Below are 8,323 nucleotides of genomic sequence, written 5' to 3' on the forward strand. Positions count from 1 at the left end.
TTACCATGGGCCTGTTACTTTACTTTTACTTTTATGCATTTATTTAAGAAATTTATATAGTGAAATTCACTTCCTGGCGTACTGTTCTATGAGTTTTGACAAATATTCATGTAACTATCACAATCCAAAATAGTGCCATCATTCTCCAAAATTCCCTTTCTGTCTCTTTGTGGCCAGCTCTCCCCCCATTTCATCCTCTGGCAGCTATTGATTTGTTCTCTCCTACAGTTTTCCTTTTCCAGAATGTCGTATTAATGGAATAATACAATATGCAACCTTTTGTCTCTAGCTTCCCTTACTTAAGTTAGCAATATGCATTTGACAGTCATCCATGTTGTGTTTATCAATAGTTCATTCCTTTTTATGGCTGGGTAGTATTCTACTACATGGATATATCACAGTTTATCCATTTACCAGTTAAAGAATTTTTGAGCTATTTCCAGTTTTTGGCAATTATGAATAAAGCTGCTATAAATGTTTGTGTGCAGGTTTTTGTGTGAACATATATTTTCATTTCTCTTGGGTAAATTTACCACAGGTCTGTATTACTTTTTAAAATAATTTTATTTTATTTATTTATTTTTATTTTTTGGCCACGCTGCATGTGGGATGTGGCACATGGGACCTTAGTTCCCTGACCAGGGATGGAACCTGCGCCTCCTGCCTTGGAAGCGCAGAGTCTTAACCACTGGACCGCCAGGGAGGCAAGAAACAAGAAACAATTAAAAGCATACATTTGACACAATTCACCCATTCAAACAACAGCACAGAGCGAAAGAGGAAAAATGAAACTCCGCATTTAAATTGTGTTGCTGAGAAATCAAAGAAATCAAAAGTCTCTTCATTTCAACTTGAGCATAGAACCATTGATTGTTGGAGCTGTGTGCGAGGGACTTTGGAGATGAATTTTGCTAAACTTTAATTAAGTTCCTTTAATTAAGTGTCCTTTCATTTCAGCTTAAAGAAACCACTTTAGCAATTCTTGCAAGGAAGGTCAGTGGTGATCAATTCCCTTAGCTTTTGTTTGTCTGGGAAGAGATCCATATGTATATAACAGAAATCTGATTATATCAATCCTCTGCTTCCAATGGCTCTCTATTGCTTATGACATGGCTTATCAAAATCCTTCACGAACTGCCTTCTCTCTGCTTCATCACCCTGCTTCTCAAGGGTGGTAAGTGGCAGAGCTGGGATTTGAACTCATGTAATTGACTTTCAGAGCCAATATTCTTAACTGCTTGCTTGCATTGTCCCAGCAGTCACCCATATTGAATGTCCTTCATCGTCTCCCATGAACTATGCTTTTTCATGTCTTTAGGCTTTGCTACATGCTGTAGCTTATGCTTGGCCTTTCTCTATCCACTCTTTTGGCTTGGAAAACCCCTCCATATTTATCTTTGGGATCTTAGCTTTGAAGTTTCTTTAAGAAGTTTCACGTGATTCCCCAAGTCTGAGTCAGAAGTCCTTGCCCTACAGTCCTATAACTTCTTTTTCTTCCCCGACATATAACTTAGTTGTTGTATTATAATTTCCAGTTTATTTACTTACCTCTTTGACAAGAATTTGAATTCTGTGATCTCAAGGACTGTGATTAGTTTATACATCATTATATCCCCAGTGCATACAGTAGGCACTGGTAACATATTTGTTGTATAAACGAACAGAAGATTCCATTCTGCAAGTTTTAGAGCTTAATACTGGGGGTTGGGAAGTGAATACTATAGTCATCTTCCTGTTTGGATCTCTTGCGGGGGCGATTCAAAGCACAACCTAAAAAGAACTCAAAGGCAGCGGAGATACTCAGGAGAGATAGAAAAAGAGAGACCTGGGATGAGTGGAACCTGGCGCTGCTTTGCTTCTATTGTTTTCCTCTCCATGGCTCTTCTTTGCAGGTGTATCAAACCCCTATCAAACCCCTATCAAACCTATTTTGGCTGGGTGGGGCCAGGTGCTTCCTCACAGCCGGGAACATCTCGCGGTGCTTCATCATCCGCGAGAGCGGCGCGGAGCCGCCTCGTAGCCCTGAAGGCTTCCGCGCTGGGTTATTGAAAGTTCAGGAACTTTCCGTAGGGCGTCGAATGTGCAGTGACTTCCCAACGCATGTTCCGTCTCTGCTTGACTTTCTGTGGGGCCCGGAACACGGGACTGGAACCGACGAAACCTGCGGAAGAATGGTGGTCGCCTGACTGGAGCCCCCTGAGGGGAAGAACCTCCGCCAGTGAGGAAGAGCCGGCAGAGCCTAGCGGGCGTTGCCGGGAGTGTCCACCCCAGGTCCGATGCGGGACTGTGCCCTCTGACAGGCGGAGGAGAAAAGGGAAAGACGGTGTTGGGGAGCGAAAAAAGAGGGACCCAGGAGGGGAATATTTTTCTCGGTCAGCAGTGGAGAAGAGTCCCAGGGTCGGTGGACAGAGGAGGCCACCAAGTCGACAGACGGCCCTGGGCTGCGGAACCCTGGGCTGAGGTCGGAGAGCAGCAGGCGGCGGCTCAGAAGACAGGTGAGCAGCACCCGCTTTGAGGACTTGTGGAGGAGCTAACGTAGGAGGGGTTATCCCGAGAAAATATGGACCTCCTGCTAATGAAGGGGTAACTGAGAGCACAATATTTGGGGTATGGCCCTGAGGGGATCAGATTTATGCTCACTATACTGGAAGACCATGGAAAATACTGGTTGTATTTGGACTTAGACATGATGCAATCGGGTGACCCTTTATGGGACTGAGCGGGTGGGACTCAGCTGAAGGAACTACTTGTTATAAAATGTAAATATAAAATCACCATAGAAATAACTCCAGCACTGGCTGCGAATCTCCAAGCTTATTTGCTTAGTCTGAGTCCAGAGATGTAGCTGTATTTATTTCTTGCCCTCATTCTATTCTGTCCCCCTTCCCTTCTTCCCTTCCTCACTTTTCACTCCTCCCCTTGCTTCGTCTCCTTATCACTACCTCCTTCCTTCCATCAAACCAGGAGTTCTTAACCTTAGAATTATGGTGGTCCGCGAACCACAATGGAAAGAAAATCATATTTGTTTAACATCTAAATAAAAATTTGCGTCTTCATCAATTATGAAAGTGATCGTAAACCACAGGAATGTTAGCAGGACCCATGACTCATCAATAGAAATCAAGTGGTTTTGACAGTACCTGTACCTTTGCCACCAGAGAAATCACAGATGTCATTCACATTGTGGTATGTAGAAATATTTTTGCTCATTGCTATAAAATTATGAGTTATTTGATTGCCACCTGATCTTTTATTCAGTGCATTAACACTGAAGCATGCTATATCATTAACTTAAAAATATTTTGACAGCTATAGTACAATATAATTCATTTCCTTTGCATACTTCTTATCCATTCCTGATTTTGCTGTGGTGCATGGAAGGAAAACTGGTGCTGATCTTGAGAAAGTAAATGACCCAAATCACTGGGCCACAAATCTTTTTCCAATTTAGGTGGTTTCCAGTTCTTTCTTTCAACAAAATAGAAGGAGGACCTAATGTAGTTGTTAACTGATAGATAATTAAAAGTAATTTTTAGTAATAGGTCATTGTAGGATTTTTGGCAGATAACTCTGGAGATCAAAGAATTATGTGCTGTTACCATAGCAAAATGATTATTCCTAATTACTTATTTATGTAAACAAGCTTTCTCAGAATTTATATTTAAAAATAAATAAATATAGGAAAGGGATTGATTTTGTACATCTACTATTACTGTCAGTAAAAGCATGGATCCATAAAATAAAAGCCACATTCCTTTCACTAACAGATACGATGTGAATACAATTTTTATTATGTTTAATATTTATATAAATTTTATTATGTTTACGCTGTTTTGCTCAATTGGGTGCTAATACTAATTATAATGACAGTGCAATTAAGAAGAAATTTTTTAATAGTCTGAGCCTCCAGAACTATGAGAGGATAAGTTTATTTTGTTTTAAGCCAACAAAGCTATGATAATTTGTTACAGCAGCCAGAGGAAATCAATAATAGGGTTTATAGTGTATGCACTTATTCAGTTTTAGTAGATACTGCCAAATAGTTTTCCAGAGTGGTTGTACCAATTTACACTCCCAGTAGCAGTGTATGAAAGTTCTGGTCGCTCTACATCAAGGGTTGGGGGTTAGATATTGAAGAACCAGATAGTATTTTAGGCTTTGTAGGCCATATTGGATTTGTGGCAGTTACTCAGCTCTGCTGTGGTAGCGTGAAAGAAGCCATAGACAGTGCATAAATGAATGAGCAGGGCTGCATTCCTATGAAACTTTATTTACAAATAAGGTGGTCGTGGGTCTTACTTTGCTGATCCTTGCTCTGTGTCTTTTCCAGCACTGTAATTTCTGTCCTTTTCATTTTAGCCATTCTTGTAGTGTGTAGTGGTATCTCATTATGGTTTTAAATCACACAGCTCTGATGACAAATGAGGTTGAGCATCTTTTCAGGTGTTGACCATTTAGATATACTCTTTTGTGAAGGGTCTGTTCAAGCGTTTTGCTAATTTTTAAAATACAGTAAGTCCCCTACATATGAACCTTCAAGATGCGAACTTCCAAAGATGTGAACGTGCCTGCCAGCCCCTGTATGCCAGCTGTTGTACTGCACTATTGTACTTTTCAAGGTACTGTACTGTAAGATTAAAAGTGTTTTATTTTTTGTGTTTGTTTGGTTTTATGGATGAATTATTTGTGTGAAAAGTATTATAAACCTATTACAGTACAGTACTATATAGCCAATTGTGTTAGTTGGGTACCTAGACTAACTTTGTTGAACTTAAATTGGACTTACGAATGCGCTCTCAGAACGGAAGTTGTTTGTATGTAGGGGACTTACTGTACTGGTATGAGATGTAATCCACATACTATCAAATTCGTCCTTTTAAAACTATACAAGTCAGTGGTCATAAGTATATTCACAGAGTTGTGTTACCATCACCACTACCTAATTTCACAGCATATTCATCACTCCCCCACAAAAGAAAACCCCATGATCATGAACAATTATTCTCCATTCCTTCTACTCCTAGCACCTGGAAACCACTAGTCTACTTTCTGTCTCTATGAATTTGCTCCCCTGGACATTTCATATAAGTGGAATCATAGAATATGTGATCTTTTGTGTCTGGCTTCTTAGCATAATGTTTTCAAAGTTCATCCATGTTGTAACATAATCAGTACTTCATTCCTTTTTTTTTTTTGTTTAACAATTTCATTGGAGTATAATTGCTTTACATTGTTGTGTTAGTTTCTACTGTATAACAAAGTGAATCAGCAATACGTATACATATATCCCCATATCCCTCCCCCTTGCGTCTCCCTCTCACCCTCTCTATCCCTCCCCTCTAGGTGGTCACAAAGCACCAAGCTGATCTCCCTGTGCTATGCGGCTTCTTCCCACTACCTATCTGTTTTACATTTGGTAGTATATATAAGTCCATGCCACTCTCTCACTGCATTCCAGCTTATCCTTTCCCCTCCCCATGTCCTCAAGTCCATTCTCTATGTCTGCGTCTTTATTCCTGTTCTGCCCCTAGGTTCTTCAGAGCAATTTTTTATTTTTTTAGATTCCATATATATGTGTTAGCATACTGTATTTGTTTTTCTCTTTCTGACTTACTTCACTCTGTATGACAGTCTCTAGGTCCATCCACCTCACTACAAATAACTCAGTTTCGTTTCTTTTTATGGCTGAGTACTATTCCATTGTATACATGTGTCACATCTTCTGTATCCACTCATCTGTCAATGAACACTTAGGTTGCTCCATGTCCTGGCTATTGTAAATAGTGCTGCAGTGAACATTGTGGTACATGACTCTTTTTGAATTATGGTTTTCTCTGGGTATATGCCCAGTAGTGGGATTGCTGGGTCATATGGTAGTTCTATTTTTAGTTTTTTAAGGAACCTCCATACTGTTCTGCATGGTGGCTGTATCAATTTACATTCCCACCAACAGTGCAAGAGGGTTCCCTTTTCTCCACACCCTCTCCAGCATTTATTGTTTGTAGACCTTTTGATGATGTCCATTCTGACTGGTGTGAGGTGATGCCTCATTGTAGTTTTTTTTTTTTTTTTCTTTTTGCGGTATGTGGGCCTCTCACTGTTGTGGCCTCTCCCGTTGCGGAGCACAGGCTCCGGACGCGCAGGCCCAGCGGCCATGGCTCACGGGCCCAGCCGCTCCGCGGCATATGGGATCCTCCCAGACCGGGGCACGAACCCGTATCCCCTGCATCGGCAGGCGGACTCTCAACCACTTGCGCCACCAGGGAGGCCCTCTCATTGTAGTTTTGATTTGCATTTCTCTAGTGATTAGTGATGTTGAGCATCCTTCATGTGTTCATTGGCAATCTGTATGTCTTCTTTGGAGAAATGTCTATTTAGGTCTTCTACCCATTTTTGGGTTGGGTTGTTTGTTTTTTTTTGATATTGAGCTGCATGAGCTGCTTGTGTATTTTGGAGATTAATCCTTTGCGAGTTGCCTCGTTTGCAAATATTTTCTTCCATTCTGAGGGTTGTCTTTTGGTCTTGTTTATGGGTTCCTTTGCTGTGCAAAAGCACTTATGTTTCATTAGGTCCCATTTGTTTATTTTTGTTTTTCTTTCCATTTCTCTAGGAGGTGGGTCAAAAAGGATTTTGCTGTGATTTATGTCATAGAGTGTTCTGCCTATGTTTTCCTCTAAGAGTTTTATAGTGTCTGGCCTTACATTTAGGTCCTTAATCCATTTTGAGTTTATTTTTGTGTATGGTGTTTGGGAGTGTTCTAATTTCATTCTTTTACATGTAGCTGTCCAGTTTTCTCAGCACCACTTATTGAAGAGGCTGTCTTTTCTCCATTGTATATTCTTGCCTCCTTTATCAAAGATAAGGTGACCATATGTGTGTGGATTTATCTCTGGGCTTTCTGTCTTGTTCCAATGATCTATGTTTCTGTTTTTGTGCCAGTATCATACTGTCTTGATTACTGTAGCTTTGTAGTAGAGTCTGAAGTCAGGGAGCCTGATTCCTCCAGCTCCATTTTTCTTTCTCAAGTTTGCTTTGGCTATTTGGGTTTTTTTTGTGTTTCCATACAAATTGTGAAATATTTTGTTTTAGTTCTGTGAAAAATGCCATTGGTAGTTTGATAGGGATTGCATTGAATCTGTAGATTGCTTTGGGGAGTATAGTCATTTTCACAATGTTGATTCTTCCAATCCAAGAACATGGTATATCTCTCAATCTGTTTGTATCATCTTTGATTTCTTTCATCATTGTCCTATAGATTTATGCATATAGGTCTTTTGTCTCCCTAGGTAGGTTTATTCCTAGATATTTTATTCTTTTTGTTGCAGTGGTAAATGGGAGTGTTTCCTTAATTTCTCTTTCAGATTTTTCATCATTAGTGTATAGGAATGCAAGAGATTTCTGTGTATGAATTTTGTATCCTGCTACTTTTCCAAATTCATTGATTAGCTCTAGTAGTTTTCTGGTAGCATCTTTAGGATTCTCTATGTATAGTATCATGTCATCTGCAAACAGTGACAGTTTTACTTCCTCTTTTCCGATTTGGATTCCTTTCATTTCTTTTTTTGTCTCTGATTGCTGTGGTTAAAACTTCCAAAACTATGTTGAATAATAGTGATGAGAGCGGGCAACCTTGTCTTGTTCCTGATCTTAGTGGAAATGGTTTCAGTTTTTTACCATTGAGAAAAATGTTGGCTGTGGGTTTGTCATATAGGGCCTTTATTATGTTGAGGTAAGTTCCCTCTGTGCCTACTTTCTGGAGAGTTTTTATCATAAACTGGTGTTGACTTTTGTCAAAAGCTTTTTCTGCATCTATTGAGATTATCATGTGGTTCTTATCCTTCAATTTGTTAATATGGTATATCACATTGATTGATTTTGTATATTGAAGAATCCTTGCATTCCTGGGATAAACCCCACTTGATCATGGTGTATGATCCTTTTAATGTGCTGCTGGATTCTGTTTGATAGTATTTTGTTAAGGATTTTCACATCTGTGTTCATCAGTGATATTGGCCTGTAGTTTTCTTTTTTTGTAGTATCTTTGTCTGGTTTTGGTATCAGGGTGATGGTGGCCTCGTAGAAGGAGTTTGGGAGTGTTCCTCCCTCTGCTATATTATGGAAAAGTTTGAGAAGGATAGGTGTTAACTTTTTTCTAAATGTTTGATAGAATTCACCTGTGAATCCATCTGGTCCTGGACTTTTGTTTGTTGGAAGATTTTTAATCACAGTTTCAATTTCAGTGCTTGTGATTGGTCTGTTTGTATTTTCTATTTCTTCCTGGTTCAGTCTCGGAAGATTGTGCTTTTCTAAGGATTTGTCCATT

Source organism: Mesoplodon densirostris, chromosome 1 (genome assembly GCF_025265405.1).
Source record: "Mesoplodon densirostris isolate mMesDen1 chromosome 1, mMesDen1 primary haplotype, whole genome shotgun sequence".
NCBI classification, from domain to species: domain Eukaryota; kingdom Metazoa; phylum Chordata; class Mammalia; order Artiodactyla; family Ziphiidae; genus Mesoplodon; species Mesoplodon densirostris.